Source organism: Sapajus apella, unplaced genomic scaffold, assembly GCF_009761245.1.
Source record: "Sapajus apella isolate SASKATOON/1434 unplaced genomic scaffold, GSC_monkey_1.0 scaffold17, whole genome shotgun sequence".
Lineage (NCBI taxonomy): Eukaryota > Metazoa > Chordata > Mammalia > Primates > Cebidae > Sapajus > Sapajus apella.
This window is the reverse complement of record NW_022436957.1, coordinates 8422561-8447938: the sequence shown is the minus strand read 5'-3', so window position 1 is coordinate 8447938 and position 25378 is coordinate 8422561. Positions and strand designations below refer to the sequence as shown.

General features: G+C 39.2%; 1 protein-coding gene and 1 pseudogene across 7 annotated transcripts in view; one reads left to right on the top strand and one right to left on the bottom strand.

Annotated features, from left to right (window-relative positions):
* Positions 1 to 25378, bottom strand: part of FRMPD4 (FERM and PDZ domain containing 4) — an 895030-nt gene that overhangs the window by 85015 nt on the left and 784637 nt on the right. The window lies entirely within an intron of this gene.
* Positions 809 to 906, top strand: LOC116556843 (annotated as a pseudogene).

Here is a 25378-nt window from a genome sequence, read left to right as displayed (position 1 = left end):
CTGCAAGAGATTAGAAAGAGACAGGTAGTGTCATCTGCCAAGTTGATGCTGTTAGAATAGTTCATATTCTGAGTCAAATTTTTAAAAAAAATCACATTCTTACGAAATTCAAATCAATTTGCCTTGACAGTTACTTTCCATTTCCTTTTTGGTTTGGAAGATATTTATGTTTGATTCTGTTCTCTTTCAACGCTCACTTCACCTTCTGTTCAGCAGTCCTGCAGTGCTCTCACAATAAAGGAATTTAATATATTTTTAAACGAAAATTAAACAGAGGGTCAGAGACTGTAATGGAATACATGGCACAATCACAAATGGGAGGTGGCAGTTGAAGCCCTTTTTATAGATGTGCTAAGAGGCTAAAATTGTTCAAGAAATGAGGTGTTAGCTAAATTTCTCAGCAGCAAGCAATGTGACTGCAAAATTGAAATAATGTTAATAATAATAATAACAGGCTTGTACAGAGGATTGTTGTAAGGATAAATTATAGATGGGTGAACTGCTTTTAGTGTCTTAGAAGGAAGGTATTATGTAAATTCCAGTTCTTTTTATTATTTTTCCTTGAAGATTGCCAAAAAAAAAAAAAAAAAAAATCCTAGTGGGTGGATGAGAGCAGGGATTGAGGGAGAAAAGGGAGAGAAAATCATTTAAGGATGCAAGAAATAGCTCATTTAAAGTACTTCTTGGCCATTACATTTGCTTCAATAAACTGCCCAGACACGCAGCTACGTAGGATGTGGAGCATTTGTGAGAATGTTTTCTGCTCATGCCCTTGTCCGTGAAGTATCTAGATTTTATATACATTTTGGTGCTCGCTTCGGCAGCACAAATACTAAAATTGGAATGATACAGAGAAGATTAGCATGGCCCCTGTGCATTTTGCTAAGAGAATCATGTCCATCTTGTTGGCATACTTATTGCTATCATTTCCATCATTGTGTTCTGTGTTTTTAGCACACAACAGAGATTACTTTCCCTGGCAATTGTAAATGTCTATTCCCAAGGGCAAGCATTGATGCTGCATGCTCTAAGGGAGTTAGCCTGCAAAGGCCAGTACCTGCAACTGTTATTTTCAACTGAGCATTTCAGAAGGCCAGGCTGAATGGCAACTTGTTACAATTTATAGTGAGAGAAGTTAATTCCTATCTTCCACTCTATGGATATGTTCGACTTTGTCAGGTGAGATAAGAAGCTTACGGTTTTCAATGACACCGATACATAAATTGTTTTTCAAATTCATTCATTCAATAACCATATATGGGGAAAATAATGTTTTAGCAAGAAGTGGAGTGCCTCCTGTCTCCTTTCTTCTGGTCTATTTGGAAGAAAACTGACCCATCTTGGTGAGGTATTCATGTTGATCACATCACTTCCCTTCTCGAAATACTGTGATGATTTCCAAATGCAACTCAGTTTCAAGTAAGATTTCCAATCATTTTCCCTAGTAGGAAACACCTCCAGTAGCTCTCCACTCACTTCCTCTTATCTTCACCTACACTTCAACTTCAAAGACCACTGGAATTCATTAAACAGATATTTGATGAGTGCCTACTATGCATGGAAGATGGTTTTAGACTCTGTGGATAGACCAGTGAATAAAAGAGAAAATAATCCCTGCCTCTGTGGGGCCACCATTCTATGGAATGACCTGAGACTCAAGGAGCAGAACAAAGGATGCCATAGATGGCTAGAAGTAAGTGTAGACAAGTCCCTCACACTCTCCTGCTTTCTGTTTGCATACTGAAGATGTGGAAACTGAACTGGACCTAAAATTACATGGGTTTCCTCTAGAGACCCAACGTGCTTAGGCTTCAAGTTGATGAGTCCCGTATATCACTTCCTGTGTTTTGTGCAATGTCATTCATCTAGAACTTCCTGCTACCTTGTCTTCAACAAATGGCACCTCAACCTCTTTCCTCAGAACACTGTCCAGTGATCAACCCTTTGAAGTCTTCCCAGATTTGCCCATGTGCCTCCAGGTCTACTGGTGTCCATGGCAACCCTTCAACGTCCACAAACTGCTCTGCAGGGGCAGATGGGTGGAAAGATGGTCTCTCTTTAAAGAAGGGAGAGAATAAATCAGGAGAAGAGATAAACAGGTTGCTTGGCTACCTGAGGTCACATGGCTTAGACTATTTTCATCAGAAGACTACTCTGCACAAGGTTTCAATACAGAGAGGAATAAAGGATGGTCGGGATCTATGGGGGTCAACAAGGACGTTATCAGAGAAATCACCAGTATAAGCAATCATTTACTTCACATCTACTGTATGCTTATCAAGAACTCTTCCGATTATGTTAGGACTTAGGTATTATTATTCCCACTTAGAGATGAAGATACAGAGGCTCCAGAAATTAAAATACTTTGAATTCAGGTGCTAGAAGAAATCCTCGTATCTTCTCATTTACCAAATTTATCCACTCGTGCTATAGTGCTATAGTAGTAGGGTCCTTGCTGCAGACTGAGTTGCAGGTTCAACCCTGGGATAGCATCTGGGTCAGGAGGGGCAGGATAAAGTAGGGGGGTAGCACATGAGATGTGGCACACACAGCCCTGAACCATGTCTTCATAAATGGTTGTGTCTGCTATTGTTATTAAATCAATAAAAATTATTAGTAATCAGTAATTATTATCACTAATTGTTGTCTTCAGAGCTCTGAGGGAGAGCATTCCAGAAGATACGGAGGAGAGGCTAGCTCAGACATGGAGTTGACTCAATTCAAGGACACGTAAAGAACTGCTCCTCTCTCTGTCCTCACACATGCATGCTACATGTCCCCAGAGCTTCTGTCTGAGCCTGTCATTCCTAAAGCAGGATCTTGACACTTGTCCAAGTCAGCAGTGCAGTCTCCCAGGATGGAATCTCATCTTATGGGGCTGACAGTCACTGTCTCTCAGACCTCGGTAGGTCACATAACACTGCCTCTTGCCCAGGGTGCGTGCTCCACCCGTACTGGCCTGAGTGAGAGATAATAAGGGAATACTGGGAGCCATTTCACTTCAAGTTATCAGAACTATGCCCACTTGCATTCATTAGTCATCAATAACTCTTCAAGGTAGGTTTTATTATTTCCACTTTTTACATGAGGCTCTCTTCAATGGGAGTAAGCATCTTGTTCAAGGCCATACAACTCATTTGAACTAGAGTCAGGAATCCAACCCAGGCTATGTGCACCAACGTCCTTTCCTTCTATCCACAGTAAAGTCATTATCAGTATTCAAATTTCCCATAAAAGGTTTTGCTTTGCTCTATTGGTTCCTTACAGCTGCCCAATAAAGACACATGTTATGTTCATCTTTGGGTTCTGAAGCATGTTCACACATTGTTTCTTTTAATCTCCACAATGACATTACCAGGTAACTATCACTTTCTCTATTTGGTAGTTGATTACACTGAGGCACAGAAAGGCTAAATAATTTACTGACTTCACCTGGCAGGCTAGAATTTGGCAGTTGCAAAGCAGAGCTACTACAAGTATCTTGGAAATACAGAACAAGAAGAGAGTGACCCCAACGTGTGAGATATAGCAGGGAAATTGGTGAAGAACCACTGAAAAAGCTGTGTTTGAGCTGGAACTTGATGAATGGGTAAGCACTGGAAAGGAATGCAGTTTCCAGGGGCATTGTAGGTAAAAAGAGGACTACAGGTAGGAATGCATGGGGTCTGCTTAAGGAAAAGTATACCACCAAGTATAATTAAGACACAAGATGAGTGGTCAGTGGCTTTTGGGAGAGAGAAGTCTATGAAGGAAGACTGGAAGGAGTTGGGAAGGACAGCATTGATGAGAATAATTCTAGTGAGAACCACTCTTTAGTAATAGAATAATTACAAAGTTGGGATATTGTGAATTTATGGTGTCAGAGGAGGTTCAGTTATGCAGGTCAAACAGGATGGGGATGTGGCGATTGGGAGTGCTTGGCTGAAAGGGAATGGTCGAGAAGGCACCTGAAGTTGAGGAGATAGAAAAACTAAAAAGGTAAGTTCATCCATGTGGATATTTGAATGCTGATTTTTATCTGGAGTGTGGTAGGGTACTTGGAAGGTATCAAAGTCTTCAATACAAGTAAGGAATAACATGAAATTCAGAGAAAGTCTGAAGTCATATTGTTGGAGGGCATAAGTAGTTAAAAAAAAGGAGCAAGTTTGCACTAGGGTGAAAGAATAATGGCTTATAAATTAATCATGGGAAGCCAGGAGAATGCCAATACTACCTCTTGACCCTGTGATTTAAGTGGCATGAGAAGGACTGAGCCTCCTTTCAACATGGTCACAAAAGAAGGGCAAGGGCTTGGAAAATGGTAAAGAGGTTAAATGTTAAGGTCATTACATTTGCAATAGAGTGAGTGTTCAAGAGGGTGCAGTAGAAATGGTTAGGAATTACAGCAGACAATTTAGGAGCCTTTATCATTTCCACCTGCCTACGGGCTCTCTCTGCCTGCTAAAGTCCACCCTGACCGCACACAGTCAGCTAGAAGTTCTGGAGAATGGCCCCACAGAGAAGTCCTCATTTAGTACCTGACAAGAATTAGAGTATAAATATCTCAACTCCCTCACCACTCAACTGAATAATTCCAAGGCATGTGTTCTACACTGATCCTAGAGTTCCCAAAGAAGATGAAGCTCCAGTTGCCACAGTGGCAATTGGTTTGTTAACTTACATTTTATTGACCGTCTTCCTTCTTGGTCTCACATTGCTAGCATCTAACTGGTATTTCCTGGGATCACCTCCCAGATCAACTATATACACACAAATCCTTGTCTCAGAGTTGGTTTGTGAAGGAACCAAAACTAAGACCAATTAGTCAGAGGGAATGCATTAAATCATGGAGAAGGAATAACTGGGTGTCACAGAGAAGCAGGTACCAGAGGAAATCTGTGCCCTGAGGCCTCACGTTTTGAGTGGTTCAAGAACAAGAAGGTGAGATTCAGGTGAAATTAACTAAGGGGAGCCTATGTATAATGTTATCCTGGAGCCAGAAGGAGCTGGGGCTCCCAGGTGTTCCTAGGGGTTAATGGTCATAGCCACTGCCTCCCAATTTACATGTATCAGAATTGGAACAAGACAGAGCTCTACTAGGATTGAACATGTATTTGAATATTAACAATAAGACAGTGGTAAAGACCGTAAACTATTTTTCCAGTTGGTAACTTTCATATACATAGAGGGGAAGAGGAGACAAATGTAAACAGAGAAATGCTATTTTTAACATGCAAGGAATACAGATAACATCCCTGAAGAGGCTTCAATTCAAAGATGACATTTGTAGAAACCGTTTATGAACAGCTACAGGATGGAATGTACCTTCTTACCACAGGTAAAAATTAGGTTAAGGAAGAATAGGTACGTAGTTCAAACACAGCTATTTTGAAATCTCGGAAAACCTAGCCGTTCCAATCCTCTCGGAAAGTTGACAGATTTTCAGTGAACCATGATACAGTTTTTACTGAGGGAAAGAGGTTAGGGGATTCATACTACATTTCTGAAGTGTGCCTCCCATGTTTGAATTTAGCTTCAACCTAGAAAAATTATTTATAAATTGATCAATAGTGATATTTTATCCACAGCAAAGCAGAAAGAAATCTTGTTTTCCTGTCTATTGGGAAATACTGCTTTGAAGACGAACTTGGGTCACACTAACCCTGCAACTGAATTGTGAGACCTTTCTGTTTTATATTAATAGGGCTTATTGTCTGCATTTGGGTTGACTGTATAAAAAAGAAAAATGTTTCACTCACAAAAGCTATTAAATTACTACATGAAAAATTATATAAAGATTACTTTTCAAAAGTATATATCCATTGGGGTTAAAAAGGAAAAGCAAGAAAAACAGAAGTAGTGGAAGAGCTTCCTTCCTACAGAACCCTAGAGCATAGCTTAGACTAATTCCTTATCTATTCTCTAAAATAATAACAGGTTGGAGTTTAACACTACATTTGCCTTTTACTCTTTCTACTTTCAAGGCTATGAAGAACAGGGATGGTGGAGATAGTGATTTCTATTTTTAATGTTCCTATATTTTTCACTCCTGCCATTAAATGGAAGCTTAATCTCATGTCCAGAGCCAGAGTTCAAAGTTTCAGAATTAAAAAGGGTGCGAACCAAAATGCATGCAAAAATCTACTTAAAAATATAAGCAAATTTTTGTCTCTTAAACTAAGTACTTTTTTTCTTGAGTTTCTTTAATGTCCAAGGAAGATTAATCTTCAACTAGGTAAGAGAGGAAAATGTCCTATAGGGAAGTAAGGGGATAAGAAAGGGCAAATAAAAATTGAGTTAAAGAGTAAGAGTTTAAAAAACTACCTGATGCATAATATTAGATACTATGCATGAAAAGCAGCATGCAATAAGACATAATGAGATCTGAATGAATCATAATACGTTAGAAACAATGGTAAGGGATTAGCAGGTAATATTTAATGGGTAGGAGACTACTACTGTATGAATATTATTTTGATAATATTGTAAAGTCTGATTTTTCATATTTGATAAACGGCAGCAATATTAAAAACACCATAAGACACAATTATAGAAACACACATTAATGGTTCTTTAAAAAATGCATTTTTCTCTGCCCAAATGAGACCTTAATGGTCTCTTTGAAACTCATGCCATGTATCATCTAAATATATTTTTAAGCATATGCTCAATAAAACTGTTAGGGGAAGTCTGAACAGAACAGGTTAAGCAGTCAGTTTGCATAGTTAGTAACTCACTCTTGATGTGCTTTGCTGTTATTCACATGCAGTTTCTCCATGTAAATGAATTGCTATTCACTTAAAGAAGGGGAAATAAAAGCCTTCCATACTTATCTCCAGAAACTGAGTAAATGTGAGTGGTACTTTCAATTTGAATTTGAAATGTGGCTAAATGTGTCATTTTTTAGCTTCCAAGTTATGCCAGATTCCAACCTGGGCTGGGTCTGTTTCTTAAGGAGACTTGTGTGGGGGTGGCCTAGAGCTTGACATTCCATTCAGCCTGGGCAGAGTAGTGGGGCCATCAGGAGCAGCTTTTTTTCTGCCCTCTTAGCTACCTAGACGGGAAGGTGAACCACAGACATGTGAGATCTTGCTTCAGAGACACACCCTTCCAAATCTAGGGTTAAGCACAGTTCTAGAATTTCCTCATTTCAAATTAGGACCTCAGAAATGTTGCTGAGTGGGTGCCTCACAGCTGCCAGAGACAAAATGAATGCTATGGTGACAGAGCCCAACTATTTTAAGCCCTGTATTGTATGTCCCCAAAGATGCTCTCTGCATAGCCAATGCAGATACATATTTAATTTACATGTGAAAGATTTTAATCAATGGTCTAAAATATTTTTTATTTTAAAGATGAGCTTGCAGCCTGGGCAATACAGTGAAACTCTGTCTCCACTAAAAATAAAAAAAAATAAGCCGGGCGTAGTGGCACATGCCTGTAGTCCAAGCTACTTGAGAGAAGTTGGAAGTTGCGGTGAGCTGAGATCATGCCACTGTACTCCAGCCTGGGTATCAGAGCGAGACCCCATCTCAAAAAAAAAAAAAAAAAAAAAGATGAGCTCAAAATTAGCTCATGCTTATGCATAATGCTAATTATATATAAAGTCTATAAAATGTAAAGACAAGGCTGCAAAGTTACAAATGTATCGACCTAAAATCACTTCGACCATTTCTTTGTGGCCTTATTACAGAACTGCTCCAAGTAATGGCAGTGAAAAAATGCAGTGTTGGTGGTTTTGTGTCAATTGACAGTAAGCTCATGTGATGATTCCAACAGGAGACCATGCTGTTCACTGGAAAAGCATGAAGACCTGGTCTCCTATGCAGGCCTAGGATTTAATAATGGAGAACTCTGAGCAACTGAAACTTATTTACTCACCCACATTATTTCTGCTACTTCTAGTTGACTCATCTCATTGACTGGCACTGTCATCCACCCAGGGCTCAAGCTAGAAATTTGGAAGTTATACTTCATTTCTCCCTGTCTGAGTCTCCAAATCAAATACGACGCGAAATCCTACCGATCTTTGCTCTACACATAGATTTTCTCTAACACCAAAACCACTGCGCTTGTCCAGTCCTCTAGCTGTTATTTCCCATCTGGACTCTTTCAAAAACTTCTAATGGCTTCTTACTGCCACTCTTGTCTCCTAGATTCCATTTTCCGCATAGCGTGCCAGGGTAAAAACAAATACACACACACACACACACACACACACACACGCAGAAACAAATTTTATTTTGGATATTTAAAGTAGAATCCTGATTACTTTCCTATATTGAAAAATACTTTTCTTAATTATAGCATGAATACAGAATCAAGAAATTTCCAAAGTGGAAAACCCTACAGGTTCTTCAACAAATAAACTGTTAGGAAGAGAAAGAGGCACTTAGAAAGACAGACTCAAAAGGGTGGATGGAGAGGGGGCCACAGGGATTATGGTGTACAGAAATGCATATCTGGGTGGTAACATTGTAAGAAGTGCTTACTGTAAAATCAGGATTAAGGTTACTTTTGGGGAGAGAATGCCAATCTATGTAGATATAAAATTAAGTTGTAACAATAATGCTTCTCGCAGGGTTTCTTTTGAGGATGACGATGTTCTGGAATCAGATATGGTTGATGGTTGCACAAATACACTAAAAGCCACTGAATTATACACTTTTATAGGGTGACTTTTATAGTATGGGAATTATATCTCAATGAGAAAATGCTTTTGTTTATAACAATCTAAGTTGTTATAGATTGTAATCTATAAGAAGATGTAATAGAAAAACCATCAATTAAAAATATAAGAGTAGCTATATAAAGAAAACCATTTGCATCAGAAAGCCTAGAGCAGGGGTCCCCAACTGGGCTACATATCAAAAGGCAAGCAGTAAACAGGCAAACAAGCATTTACCGCCTGAGCTCCACCTCCTGTCAGATCTAATGTAATGAGCAGCTATACTAGATTCTCATAGGGGCACAAACCCTATCGTGAACTGTACGTGCGAGGGATCTAAGTTGCATGCTCCTTGTGAGAATCTAATGCCTGATGATGAGAGGTGGAACAGTTTCATCTGGAAACCATACCATCCCCCCACTGCTGTCCGTGGAAAAACTGTCTTCCATAAAAATGGTCCCTGATGCCAAAACAGTTGGGGACTCCTGGCCTAGAGACAGTAAGATACGTATGTGACAGGTGAAAAGTTTAATCATGTGTAACAACTAGTGAAAGCATACCAGGATTATTCAATCAAGAGTTCCATGTACCTCAAGTATATAATGACTAAATTTTTAATTATTTATGTCCAAAGGAAACCCTTTATAACCCTCATCAGCCTAATCATTTTATTCTAAAACTGCATTGTAAAGTATTTTAACCTATTCAAGGGTTTAGTTCTTGTTATCACTTGCTTGAGAAACAGAATGCATTCATGGACATTAAACACTCTGAATTTAGCATTTCCACTAATATAAATGAGTATGAGGAAATTCAGAAGGTGGAAGAGACAATGAGACATCTTTCACTTACTATTCTGATTTTGTTTTTCACAAAACATTTTGTGAAGTTAATATTCCACAAAATCATTAAGTATTGGAGATCAAATCATGTAAAGTCATTGGATATTTTAAACATGTACTTCAACTAAACCTAAGCCAAATATCAGTCAACCAAATTACATGCAAGACTCGTATTTTAAAGTTATGCTTATGATTGAAGGAACTCCAGCTACAAACTTATTTTGAGAGTGTGAATTCAGAGGGTCATGAAGTCAGAAGACAGCCACATTTCAGAGGGCCAATTACCTCCACCACTACCAGGTGGCCTGCTGAGCACAAAACCATCACTCTTAGAGGGAGGGCTGGGGATTATATCACCTAGTAGACATTTAGTAACGATTTTATTGAATAAATGTGTTGTAAGACAGGAAAAACCATGATTCCCTCAACATGTGTAGGCTCAGACCAGGTCAAGACTGGTCCACTCAGCTACTACCCCATTTTTTTGCTTACATTTAGGAGAAAACGTATCTCCTCCAATTTTCTCTTGAATTAGGCTTTCACACGTGCCACTTCAAAACCACTCTTTTCAAAGTATTAATGATTTTCATGTTGCTAAATTTAATAGCCATTTCCCATTTCTCATCTTACCTGACCTCTTAGCAGCATCTGATAGAACTACTCACGTCGTCCTTGAAATGCTTTATCCACTTGGCTTCTGGGAAGTATTACTACCTTCCTTCCTCCTACCTCATTGGCCATCCCTCCTCAGCCTCCTTTCCTAATCCCTCCTCTTTCTCTTAATCTTTTAACGTTAGAGCACCTGAGAACTCAGTCCTCCAAACTCTCCTCCATTCACACTCTTTTCTAATCTCATTTTAAGTGATTTCATCTACTCTCATGGCATTGAATACTGCTGAGAACTTATACATTATATCTGGGGCCTGGCCCTCTTCAGGATGATATTTTAAAAATATAAATTGGATGATTTGCTTAGCATGGTGGCTCACGCCTGTAATCCCAACACTTTGGGAGGCTGAGGCAGGAGGCTCACTTGAGGTCAGGAGTTTGGACCAGCCTGGCCAACATGGTGAAATCCAGCTTCTACTAAAAACACAAAAAAGCCAGGTGTGATCTGAGCTACCCAGGAGGGTGAGGAAGGAGGATTGCTAAAACTCAGGAGGTGGAGGTTGCAGGGAGCCGAGATCATGCCACTGCACTTCAGTCTGGGCAATAGAGCAAGATTCCATCTCAAAACAAAATTGGATTATTTGAATCTATTTCCTAAAACCCTCCAATGGCTCCTTCTCTTTCTTAGAGTAAAATCCAGACTTCTTTCCAAGGTGTAGACCAGGGGTCAGCACACTTTTTCTGTAAAGAGGTAGATAGTAAATATTTTTGGCTTTGTGGAACAGATGGTTGGCTGCAACTACTCTACTCTGTAGTCACAGAGCAAAAGGGCCCATAGAGAATGTGTGTTTTCTTCTTTTTCTTTTCTTTTTTTTTTTTTGAGACAGGGTCTCACACTGTCGCTCAGGCCAGAGTTAAATGGCACCATCACAACTCACTGCAGTCTAGATTTCTGGACCTCAGGTGATTCTCCTACTTCAGCCTAACAAGTAGCTGGGACTAAATGCATATACCATCACACTTGGCTAATTTTTTGTATTTTTTGTAGAGATGGGGTTTCCCCATCTTGCCCAGGCTCGTCTTAAACTCCTGGGCTCAAGTAATTCACCCACATTGGCCTTACAAAGTTTTGGGATTACAAGTATGATCCACCATGCCCAGTGGTGGCTATGTTTCAATAAAACTTGATTTACACAAACAGGTAGTAGGCCAGATTTGGCCTGTGGGCCCAAATTGCCCACCTAGAAGACCCTCAGTCACCTCGCTCCTGCTCCTTTCTCTAGTCTTTTCATACCACTTTCCTATTGGCTGGCCAGGAACTGCGATATCATTCTTGTTTCACTTCCCAAAGCACTCTAAGTTCTTTCTCTCCTCCCACTCTTTGCCTGGTTAGCTTTTCCCATTGTCCGGGTCTCAACTTAAATGTCACTTCCTCATTGAGGATTTCTATGAGTCTTCTACTCCTGTGCTGTCATTATGCCTTACAGTGTCCTGTTCTTTTCCTTTCTGACACTTACCACCATTTGTAACCTATGTATTTGCTTGTTTCACCTCTTGCTTACTAGGCTGTATGCTCAAGGAGGGAAGGGACCAGGTTCATTTTGTTTGTCATCCCATAACCAGTGCCTTGCATCATGCCTAACACACAGTGGATGCCTACTAAATACTTACTAAATGAATACATTTTTTTTCTCTATGAGCTTTAGTTCTTCACTTCTAAAATAGGAAAAATAATACTTACTTGCCTTACAGGATTCATGTAATGATTAAATACGCCAAGTACCCAAGGAAGTGCCTGGGACTCAAACATTTCCACTGTACTTGGTTCTCCTCTGCACAGATACAGTCTTAATGAATAGGATAATTGCTTTAAAACACCATCCATTCTTTCAAATGGCATTTCAGTGGCTGGTGATCCATCACCCCAGTAAGAAGATTCTGGCTACTTTGGTTGCATATTTATAATCTGAGTTAAAGATTAGAAAAGCATAATTTTCTTTTAGAGCAACGATCTTTTTCTAGTTAAATTAATTCACTGTCAAGTCCTTTCTCTAGAGACAATCATTAATAAATGTGGAATGTTGGGCTAGGATAAAAAATTGCACTTAGATATATGTAGTCTCCAATTTTGGATTTGGTAAGTTTCTAGAAAACACAACAGAACTTGAACTTCTTACACACCTTTGTCTGCTTAAGATGTCCTTGGGAACTCTAGGGTGTGCTGATGGAAGCAGGAGAAATGAAGCACCAGAGGCAGTCAGCAGTTGATGCTGGGTCCTTTCATTCTCAACATCCAGCACCTGTTCTTGGCTCTTTGAACTACCCTCAGCTTACTGAGTCTGAACCGCCTGAGAGCGTGGAGGGGAAGGGGCACGTGAGCCCAGGAGGCAGTGCTTAACCATTGACTATCCTCTGGTGGGAGAGGCATATAAACATTCTATCCCTCTGCCTCTGACGGGACAACTTAAGGTGTGGCTTTAAAAAGTATCTGGAACTTCCCTGTGGACTGAGCCAAAATCACCCTCCTGGGGCTTTGCCTGACACCTCATCTATGTTTGCCTTCCCTTTCTTCCAGGTCCCACTTCCCACCCCTCTATTTATCTTTCCTGAGAACTCTCCCTATTAAGTCACTTACACATAGACCCTCATTTCAGGGTCAACTTCTGGGAGCCCATTCTAAGACAATGAACAAGTGCCTAATGATGAAAAATTGGTTTTCTTTCTATAAATTGTCATTTCAATCCCACATTTAAAAAACAAATATTAGAGATAGGGTCTCACTATGTTGCCCAATCTAGCCTTGAATTCCTGGGGTCAAGTGATCCTCCCACCTCGGCCTCCCGGAGCAGCTAGGATTAGAGGTCCACGCCACCATGTCTGGCTCAATCCCACCTTTTAATGGTCATACTTTGTGTAAACTTTTTGTAGAAGGTATACATAGACTTATTGGTAAACAACTCCAGCTGATTTGAAAAGCTTAAATAAAAGCCATTCAACAATTTCTGAACTACAAAGGGTAGGGGAAGAAAACTCTTAAGAAGTATTAGAGCTTGTAAGTAAATAAGAAACAGACCAGATTAAAAGTATAATCTCTATGTCAAGGCCTTACTGGGAACATTTTCCCTCTACGAAAACATATTGAAATAACCATCATAATAAAGATCATTCTATTAAAAGAATGACTGGAAATGTTCTTTTAAACCAAAGAAATGCCAATCTGCATTAGTGTTACATAAAGGTTTTTCTGAGCAAAGAGGTAATTACAGCTTGACAGATGCCTAAAATAGCCTTGATTCCCCATTTCTTTTTCAATCTAGAGGTGGGCAGATACCACCCTGGTGCCTCTCTGAATTATAGCTTATAAAACTTGGAAGAAAAAATTTTAAATCTATTGAATTGCAATGTTTAGAGTATATAAGCCTTTTGACTACCTTCTCCTTCCCCTTTCACTCCTTATTACCTTTTTTTTTTTTTTTTTTTTTGAGACAGTGTCTTGCTCTGTCACCCAGGCTGTTGTAGTGCAGTGGTGCAATTTCGGCTCACTGCAACCTCCACCTCCTAGGTTCAAGCGATTCTCGTGCCTTAGCCTCCTGAGTAGCTGGAATTACAGGTGTGAGCCACCACACCTGACTAATTTTTGTATTTTTAGTAGTGATGGGATTTTGCTATGTTGCCCAGACTGGTCTCGAACTCCTGAGCTCAAGATATCTGACTGCTTTGGCCTCCCAACGTGCTAGGATTACAGGCATGAGCCACTGCGCCCAGCCACCTTACTACCTTTTAAACAAACGAAAAGTCTAAGTCTTACACTTAGACTTTTTGGTAATGGTTAGAATCCCTTTCATGTGGTCTAGTACAATGGTTCCCAGTCCATTGTCCCACCTGGTTTCTGTATTTGACTCTGGGCTCTGCTATTTACTGGCTGTCTAACTCTGGGAAAATACTACACCTCTTTGAGCCTCTTCACCCTCATTTATAGAAGAAAGAAGACCTATTCTGTGAGTCTACTATTTTCTGAAGCATTTGTGAGTCTACTATTTGTGAATTATTATATACTCACATGTATTAATCATGGAAGAACATATAGTATGAAAATTATACTGGCAAAACAATACCTTAAATAGATCAAATATATCCAGACTACTTTATAAATAGGTACTTTTAAAAATTAGGCTTTTTTCATGTCAATAAGTATAAAATTTTCAATGTTTACAATGTACACAGCAAACTACATATGTATCATGTATTCACTTTCAAGGGAAAAAAGTTTTGTTTTCAGCAGAACAAAGTTTTATATTTCCATAACAGATGATTAATTTTCTTTATTAAAAAATGAAATTTTACCTAATTCTGTAAAAATCACCATTTTTCTGTATCTGCCTACCAGGACTTCAGGATTAATTCGAGTTTAATTAGTCAAATTAAAGTGCGGCATGACCACAAGAGATATTTGAATGTTTATAAATAATTCTTCACTCAAAACTTTTTGATAAATTCTGCAGCCACTGGAGGATTATGTAAAGCTGGCAAAATCATTTTTGAATCTCCTTGAGTTCTCCCATAAAAAGAGAGAAAGCAACACAGATGTTAAAGCCAAAGCCCCATGGACAACATCACCAGCAAAAATAAGTGGTGAGCTATTCCCATGAATGCCAGAATATGAGCTGGTAGAGACAAACCACCAACCGTATCCATGTGGAAGGAAATGGAGGCAAGGAAAAGGGGCTTCTGATGACTTGGAGACCAGAAGAACCCTGGAATTGCCTACAGGTCCTCACAAGAAGTGGGATATTTCTTATCCTGGGAATCTACAAGAGAACAAGCTGCAGACAGTCGTAATAACCAGTGTGGGAACCATGGAAGTAGAGTGGTGAGGATGAAACACATATTTACCTGTATTAGCCATGACTCTGATGCTATCTGGGAGACGGGTAGCACCCATATTGGCTCTATTCTGACAATGCAGTGGTGGGAGGGAAAGTGGACAAAATATGATCTATTTTGTCATATAAGAAAGCCAAGAAACTAACTAAGACTATTAGGTTATGAACAGCAGAGTTAGGTAGCTGCTTGCCTTATAGACATTAATACTAATTGGCAGTAGAAAGAAACTAAAGTCAAGTGTTCAAGGAAAGAGCAAAAAGAGCTAAGAAGAGGTTACTTAGCTAATTTCAACAATGTTCATAGAGGGAGACCAATAGACAATAGCCAAGGAACAAAAGGTGAGCAGGTGTGGTGGGTAGGTGGACTAAACTATTATATAAAGGCATTGATCTAATGACAACCACTAGAATAAAAATATATGTCTTCCAGGTCAGGTGTGGTGGCTTATATCTATAAGCCCAATACTTTGGGAGGCTAAGGTGGGCAGACTGCCTGAGTCCAGGAGTTTGAGGCCAGCCTGGGCAACATGGCAAGACCCCATCTCTACGAAAAAAAATTTAGCTGGGCATGATGCGGCATGCCTGTAGTTCCAGCTACTCAGAAGGTTGAGGTGCGAGGATCTCTTGAGCCCAGGCGCAGCACTGCACTCTAGCCTGGGCGACAGAGTGGAGACCTTGTCTCAAAAAACAAAAACAAAAACAAAAACAAACCAAAAATATACATCTAGTTTCTAAATGTTACACACATATACCTACTCACCTTTTTTTCACTTGTGTGTTTGAGAAAACATGATGTAATGAATGCTAAGATACACAGTTATATGAAAAAGGCAAAATGAATAAAAGTGTGTCTAGTATAATACTGTTTCTAAGAACAGAGAGGGATCAGAGTATGTGCTCACATTAAACAATAGAAGAATGGACCATAAAATAAAATATAAAATAAGTGTTATCTATAGGGGCGGAAATAGGATGGAGAGAACAAAGAATGCATACTTCTTTTAATATACATTTTATAGATTTGACTTAGATATCATGTAAATAGTATTCATAATTATTAAACTCTAAATTCTAAAAAGCAATTTCTAAAAATTGCATCTAAAATGAAATGCAGAATCTGCATATCCAGTTGATGGCATGATTATAGTTAAACTTAATTTTAAAACATAATTAAATAAAAGAGCCATCTCTAAGAATTATATATAAAATGAAATAAATGCATCCGTTAATTCAGTTAGTGGCAGAGTGTTACATAGGGGAACTATCTCAAGTGATTTTTTTTTAAGAGACAGAGTCTCACTCTGTCACCCAAGCTAGAGTGCAGTGGTACAGTCAGAACTCACTGTGGCCTCCAACTCCTGGGCTCAAACAATCCTCCTGCCTCAGCCTCCCAAGTAGCTAGGACTACAGGCACACCATCACACCTGGCTAATTTTTAAAGGAAAGTAAAAAATGTTTTGTGAAGACTGGATCTCACTTTGTTGCCCAGGCTGGCCTTGAACTCCTGGCCTCAAGTGATCCTTCCACTTCAGCCTCCTTAAGTGTTGAGATTAAAAGCATGAGCCACTACAACCGGCCTCAGGCGATTTTAACACAGTCATTTGAATATATTGGTTGGATATTCCATAGAGAAAAATGGAACTGCAATAAAAATATCTTCAAATGTTATTTGTGGTAGTGTTGTTGTTCTGAAGCTGTTGCACATGCAGTGTGGGATAAAGTTGAAGGATTATAGTGATGTCACTGAGCATTGGGATTTACAGCTTGAGAAAGAAGGGATGAAGATTTAAGATAGATGAGGTTACATAGAAACCTTTCGTCCTGCATTTGAATTGGACATATCAATATGAGCTCATGATGTATTTTATCATTTAAAAATGTACACACATTTCTTACTTCTGTCCTTATCAATGAGCACACTAGCATTCAGATTACTACATCTCATTTCCCACTAAAAGGAATCATGGCTCCTTGGAGAAATTACTAATTCCAGATTTGGAACAGCAAATACACAAGTTAAACCTTGAGCATTTTGTCATATCAGAAAGCCAAGAAACAACTAAGACTATTAGGTTTGAGAGGACTTGATATCTCACTTGAATAGGCGCCCACTACCAAAGATGAGATGAGTTGAGCTTCAATGAGAATAATAACATCAATGGATATAAATATATCCGATATACTTAAATCCATGAGTTTATGAAAATGATACTTAAAAAAAATACTATTTGTTTCCCTAGTGGGAATGCCAGTGAAACAACTCATTGGTTTGAAAACTGGTAAATAAAGAGACAGGATCAAGTTATTTGTTGTCTTTCATATAAACTATTCCTTGAGGTAGCCAAATAGTTTTTCTTTATAATGCTATTCAGCTAATAATTGAAGAAGAAATTATGGAGTTAGAGCATCACCCTTTTGAATCATTAATAAATTAATAAATCTTGGCAAAGATTATCAATAGCTGCTTACATCACAGAAAGAGTACACCTCTAGAGGATGAAAGTGCACAGCTTCCCCCACTCTGGAAGTGAAATAAATTCTCATAGGAAATACAGAATGACAGAAGATCATGTTAAATGACACCCGGAGATGCAATCAGCAAAATCCAGGCTCTGTAAATCTCTACAGGACAAAAAACTTAAAAAAAACTATAAATAAATATTTTCAAAGACAATTAAAGAGATATGAAAGGAAAAACTATAGATTAAAAGGCCTTAAAAGACATATCCACAAATCACAGTACATGGACTTCATTTGGATCTTGATTCAAATATGCTATAATGAGAAATTATTTTATGGCACCATGGAGAATTGAATACTGACTGGATATTTGATACTATTAAGAAAATATTGTTAATTTATAAGGCATGATAATGGCATTGTGGATTTTTATATTTTGTAAATAATGCTTATCCTGTAGAGATACATACTAAATTATAGATAAAATAATGTAATGTCTGGGATTTGTTTCAATGTCATTTAAGGGTGAGAAAGTATCTTGGCATGTGGAGTATGTGTGGTCATGAGTTGATGACTACCGAAGTTGGGTGATGGGAACATGGGCTGACTATATATATACTCTTCTCTAACTTATAATTCTGTTTACAACTTTCTCTAAAACAACCTGTAGCCAAGTATGACCAGCTGGTATGGCAGTTGTTTCCTCTGCTTGATTAGGCTTCAGTCTATTCATTTATTAATGGCTACCCAATTTCCCTTGCAGAACTAACCTTTCCCACTCTCAGCTGCGGAAAATCCAGATGGGGCTCACCCTATCTCCTTTTCTCAGGGGCAGGAATATGACCGAGACCTGGCTTCTCCTAGCATATTCCACCCCCTGGGTGGCAGTGACTCATTTGAAGGTAGACAGTCACCATACTGGGCCAGTGTGAGCTCTGCTTAGGAAGTCCAGTTAGACTCATTGGGAAATGGTGGCCTTTCACACCCTCGTGTTGTCAGGCTGGTAGCATGCAAACCTAGAGTTTCTGTAAAATCTTACTGCTACTTGGATAAAGCTCTCCTGAGAAAGCCAACACAGGAAGAAAGTTGGCAGAGACAGCAAAGAATTCCTGATACCATCAGGCCTCAACACCCCACACCCCTGGTGCCTCACCAGCTCCACCCCACACTCTTTTGAGTTCTGCCAACCAGGAAATTAGCTTTGTCCCTTAAGCCATTTGGCACTGTGTTTCTTTTACCTGAAAGGTTCTTACTAGTTACAGCTATGCTACTTTTAAGACATACTATATATTTGAGAGCCCAAAGAGATGGACTTTGGCCAGGCGCAGTGGCTCACGCCTGTAATCCCAGCACTTTGGGAGGCCAAAGCGGGCAGATTATCTAAGGTCGGGAGCTCAAGACCAGCTTGGCCAACATGGTAAAACCTGTCTCCACTAAAAACACAAAAATGAGCTGGGCATGGTGGTGGGCACCTGTAATCCCAGCTACTCAGGAGGATGAGGGAGAAGAATCGCTTGAGCCCTGGAGGCGGCGGCTGCAGTAAGTCGAGATCGTGCCATTGCACTCCAGCCTGGGTGACAGAGCAAGACTCTGTCTATTAAAAAAGAAAGAAAGAAAAAAAAAAGAGATCGACTTCATAGAGTAAAGGAAACAAATTACAGGGGAAGGCTACCTTTAAGGGCCTCCCACATAATGTGTTACTTTGCCAAATAATGGAAACCAGTAGCACACTGTGCTTAAGAAACATAATACATGTAGGGTTCAATGGGCAAGAAATGTGTGGTTTTTAAAATTTTTTTCACACTTTTAGAAGCTTTCTCCAAATTTGGTACTTTTTATTATAAATCCCAAGAGTGGTTTCCTTTGTTATTGCGGTTGGTTATTCAGTTTCGAAATGATCAAGCTCCATGTTACCCAGATACCCTGAAGTGTTCTACCAAAAAGAACATTCCAAATGGCATTTCTGGAATTCAAAGTGAGCTGATACTGCTGATTGCATTCAATTACAAACAGTCTGTTCCACTTCTAATATCCTTCATTTAACATTAAATATAAATGAAAACACCCTGGGGGAGAGTTTCAGAGCATGTGATCAATTCAGCTCTGACGTGTTTCTTATAAAAATCCAAGAATGCTCAGCCCACAAAGCTATCTCATTTATTAGACACAGACATATAGACTATTTTGTTCATAAAAATATAAATAGAACAACAGCAAGGAGCTAAAAGATAAAGAAGAATGTTTAACAGTGATAATTTCTTACATGGGGGAAAAATAACAAATCTTTTGACCCAGAATTGGTAACAAATTTTGTCTTAGTTGTTTAAGTGTGAAATACTCAGAATTTTTTTAAAGAGCAAAGATGTTGATGTGAAAGTGAAATGTTATTTGGAATAATATATTACAATTGTTTCTGTCTAATGAGAAGATTTATAAATTTTTTATACCTAACATATGTACCACATAGAAGAAATGAATGTATATTTTATCTTTTAAGTTGTTATCAAGTGGTTTGTTAACTGCTTTTTAATGTCTACTACATGGTGGTAAATAACTTGGTACCCATAATAAAGACTAATTTAAACTCCATCGAATGTGAATAAGAGAGGATGCAGAAATAAAAATGAAGTCTCATTGGAATAAGCCTGATTTGATAGACATGAGCTCCTATGTCTGTATGTGGAATCAAAATGAATTTCAGAGTGAAAAAAAGGTCACTGCTTTCCAGGCTTCTGTATTTTGTCTAACGTTAAAAAACAAAACAATGTTGTGTGTACAAAATGTTTACCCATAACACTAGTAGTAAGAAATATCTCATTTCTTAATTTTTCTAAAGAATCTATCTCTACTCTGAGCCCCTGCCCAATAGGATGATAGGAAATGTATTCTTAGTTATGTCTTGGGACTTTTTCCCCCTCGCCTAGGTCATACAACGTTTTAGAGAATGCTACTCAGCTGTCACCATTCAGGAGGGTCCTCTGGTGGTTAATCCACACCAGCTACTGCAGATTAGCCACACATTGTCTAAGGGTTCCTGGAAGGGGACTTCTGAAAGTCAACTTGGACCTTTAATATCACAGCTAGGGCCTCTCTTTCCCTGAGCTACATCTGGGAAAAGAGATGAGACTAGTTTCTTTCCTAAAACTCACCTTGTTTTTCCTCTATTCACTTCCTTTCACCCTGAGTGGCAGCATGGTGTAAGAGAACGTACGTATACAGATAGACACTGGATTTACCTCCTGGCCTCATCAAGTATTGCTCAACTGACCTTCAGCAAATTATAGAGCTCACTAGTAGAGTCCGATACACAGTCAGCACTTGTCTAATCCTGTTTCCTCAACCACAAATCAGTCCAATTACCCCCCTCACAGAGATGTGTGAGGATTTGGTGTATACTTCCCAGAGGAGGGCTTAATAAATGGTGGCTGCTTCCTTTTATCTTTTAAGAAAAAATTTGGTTCAAGTGCCTCTTTCAGCAGCTTCTAAGTTTATGAAAAAACACACTAGCAAAAGGGTGGCAAGGGAGCACAAAATCCATTTTTTGTTTGTATCTTGCTTTTTCAAGGAATCCTTTTCTGCCTTATCCTATAGACATACAAGCCAAGACTCTTTTGAAGATCCCATTTATTACTAAACCCTACTGTCTTAGTATCTCATTTATGAAGATGGTAGTCTCTGCTAGCACATTATCGGGATTCCTGGTAGGGAGAGAGTAGATCTCCTCTCTTCTCAACAATTTCATAAATGTGCTGCCATTTTGGAACATTCCCACCATTGGGGAACCATTCATCTACAGGAATTTGAAAATTCTATCCTCAAGAAAACAGTGAGATGCATCTTCTACTGATCATAGTATGTTTAAGCTATAAAGCTTTTATAGTGATCATCTCCAATGGTTCTCAACAGAGTGGAGGCATACCCCAATGATTGGGGATCACCACCAGGATTAGTGGATGGAATCAGAGATGTTAAATGTCCTTCCATTGAAGGACAGACCTGTACAATAATGAATGGTCTCTCATGGAGTGCCTATAGTCCTACCTCCCAACCATTTGGGGGATGAGGACCCTAAAGGTGCCACAGGTTCAGGTTGGGAAATCCCTGGTGTAAGGCCATGATCTTGTCTCTTTCAGATGCATGTCTATTTCAAGCCACCACATCTCTGCATCTTAAGTACAGTACAGGAATTGGATGCAAGGAAACTACATAGCTTGGATGTGGATTCAGTCAGGAGACAGGAGGCTGTTAATCTGCAAGTTCACATATAAATCATGCACATAATGCATAAATACAACCCCACACCAAAGGGCAGTAAACACTGCATTTTCCCAGAGGAAATATAGGTTATTGAGTTTAATGTGAAATTAGAGGTTGATGGGGATAAATGTGGCTCTGATTATGCTGGGTATATGATCTGACACTGGATTAGGCAGCATGGGGGAAGGTTAAATGCAGGTTAATTCCAGAATAGTAATTTGAACAATTTAGCAAATACTTCATTTCATGAATGGAGTCTAAGGTGACATAAAGGGGTTGAGAACTTAAAGGTTAGTAAAAATGAGGCAGATGGAGAAAACATACTTAACACTGATGAAGTGATGGAGGTGTTTGAAAAATATGAGGTCAAGGCTAAAATCAATGCATATGCAAAAGCAGGAAATGAGCAATGAACCTTCTGCAGGTACAGCGTTGAAAAGTCTATCAACTAATTTAGATTTCATTACAAGAATAACAAATAAATTATAGTAATCTTTTTAAACATGGATAGTGTTAAATTTACTTTTATGGTTCTTTCGGCAAACAATTCTTTCTTTCTAATTCTATTGTGAGTACAGTGGAAGGCATGGAGGCTAACATAATTAATAAAACCGAATCTGTGCAGAGACTGATAATGTGCTCAGCCAAACTGCTCCCTGCACTGCCTGGGTACACAGCTCCACAATGCTTAGCTACCTGGGCAGCTAGACTCACCCATATGGTTGGTTTCTTGCCAAAGGAAGGGGAGGAAAAGTGTTGTACACCTCTTTTGTAAAACCCTTCCATGTATCCTTGTATCATCTTCCCCTTCTGCCAGTTTGACAAGAACAAACTGGGAGCTCTGTGTTGAAGATAGAAGAGTCACAAAATGAAGAAGGTCTGGGCTGGTTCTCTGGATTACCCTCTGAAGGAGAGCTGTCTACCAATCGGGAGGACCCATTATGGACTTCATGTGATTGACAAACTCCTATTGTGACGGGCACTCTATATAGTTTTGGGTTTGTTACAAGACAGAGCTACGCTAATATTGGCCATGATCATTAGGAAACATACAGAATTATGACAGAGAAAGACAAGTTTGCAAATAGTGATAACATTGTGTTATATAGATTATAATGAAGGTGTACATCCCTTCCAGTGAGTAAAAATATAGGTACAAGCCACCCTAGGGGGTAGATTACAAAGGGTCATGGAAGCCATCACAGATGTCTGTGGTGTTTATCATTTGTTGTTTGCTTATTATTTTTCCTCTCTGTCCACTTTCCAAAAAGGATTTTAGGTGGCCAGAGAGTTCATAATATTTGCTTTATTGTCATTATTAGTTCTAGCTAAAAGCCTCTGCTTCATTTATCTGCCTCTATATACTCTTATCTTCAGGTTGGTCTCTTTAAGCTTCATTGGTTCAGGTCAAAGGGCAACAAACAAGGCCTGTGGGCTAAATTTGCCCTCTCCGCATCCCCATTTTTGTAAGTAACATTTTATTGGAATACAGCCACAATCATTTATTTATATATTAATATCATCTATGGCTGTTTTTGCACTACAATGGCAGAATTAAGTTGTGACAGAGACCTTATGGCCCGCAAAGCCTAAAATATTTACTATCTGGTCCTTTTTAGAGAAAAGTTTGTTCATCCCTGATTTCATTCCTAACCTAACCTCAACCCAAATAGGGCACATGCCAATGGTCCCTGAATCTCTTCACATCTCCTTCACCCATATATGATACAACACTGAAATCACTCTTGTTCCTGTCACTGTGTTGTCACACTGCCGCACACCTATGTGTCCCCAAAGTCAAGTTCACTGCCAAACTCTCAGTTTCAGTGCCCCAAGGGTGAATCTAGGTACGTTTACAAACCCTGATTCTCAGGGCTTTTTGATCGCTTTTCAAGTTATCTTCATCCTGAAAGTCTTGAATTTCTACCCACGTTCCTCTATTTGGTTTTGATTGGATACCCAGGCTTGTGCTCCAATCCCCTACCCTGCAATTTCCAGAGCAGTAATGACAGTATCTGACACAATGACCTAACTTATTATGGGTGACAAAGTGCTTCATGTACATCATCTCATTCAATGCTGAGACAAAGGCTTAGAAGTACAAATTCTTAGTCACATTTATATACTAGGAGACTAAAGACCCTGAGACTTAAGCAATTTGCTTATGATAATTCAGCTATAGTGATGCTGCTGATAATAATCTTGATAAGGACAATGATGATTCAAATTTATTAAGAGCTGACTATATGCCCTTACTCTGCTAAGAGCTTTACTTACTATGTTTTATCTAATTCTTCCAACAATTGTGTAAGATAGGTCTTCATGTTATAGGTGAGGAAACAGGATTATATAAATTAAGTTTCTTGTGCAAGGCACAAACAGCTAATACATTACAGAGGTAGAACCTGAACTCAGATTTTTCTGACTTCTACCCCACGTGTCTTTTCATTGGGTAGCAGGACAATATTTTGAAATAGTCACCAAAGTTTCCCTCCCACCCCCATATACTTCATTCCTTTACTCTGCTATAGCAGCTCTATTTCTTTGACTGTTTGGTCAGCTGGATCATATAACACTCATTACTCCAGGAAAGGGTTGTTACAGAAGAAAGTAAATAAATATCTAGGTTTTAGAAACTTAAGTGTAAAAACTGTAAGCTAGGATGCTGATATGGTTTGGCTGTGTCCCTACCCAAATCTCATCTTGAATTGTAGCTCCCATAATTCCCATGTATTGTGGGAGGGACCTGCTGGAAAACAATTGAATCTCGAGGGCAGTTTCCCCTGTACTGTTCTTGTGGCAGTAAATAAGTCTCATGAGATATGATGGTTTTATAAGAGGTTTCCCCTTTTGCTTTGCTCTCATTCTCTCTTGTGTGCTGCTATGTAAGACATGCCTTTCACCTTCCGTCTTCTGCCATGATTGTGAGGCCTCCCCAGCCACGTGTAACTGTGAGTCCATTAAACATCTTTTTCTTTATAAATTACCCAGTCTTGGGTATGTCTTTATTAGCAGCATGAACATGGACTAATACAGATGGGTATTACATAAACTGGAGTAAAGCTTACTCCTCCCTTGAATGGGAATGAGTCTAAGAACGGGGGAAAACGAGGTGAACCACAGGACAAGCAAAGGGCCCAGACTCATAGTTGCCTGTGAAAGGGCAGGCATGCTCCCCATCTTTTCAGAAGCTGATTCTCCAGGAAGAACCAATTGGGAACCCCCAGATAGCCTTGAAGAATTAAAGAGCACAGCAACCTGTGCCTTCATTCCTGGTCAGAACCCTGGGCAGGTGACACGATTCTGGAGGAAATTAACTCCAGAGATTATCCTACGTCCCAAAATGGCTCAGGAGTGGCAAGTGCATGCAAGATGACAGAGAAATGGCTAAGGGAGTGTTGACAATGGTGAACAAGGGGTGCACGCTGGCTTCCTTTCTAGGTGACTAGTCAAAGACAGAACAGGTGGGTACAAATATATCTCAGCAAGCTCTGGTAGGACAGACGATGTGACCAAGGAGTGGATACACTTCACATTTCCCAATACCTCCTCTCATTAAAACAGCCCCTCTAAAGGTCGACTCAGCACTAGGGAAAACAGGATGAATTGAACATACACTGAAATGGGGATTTGAAATAAATATTAGATTATTATAGATAATATATAAATAATGTTACATT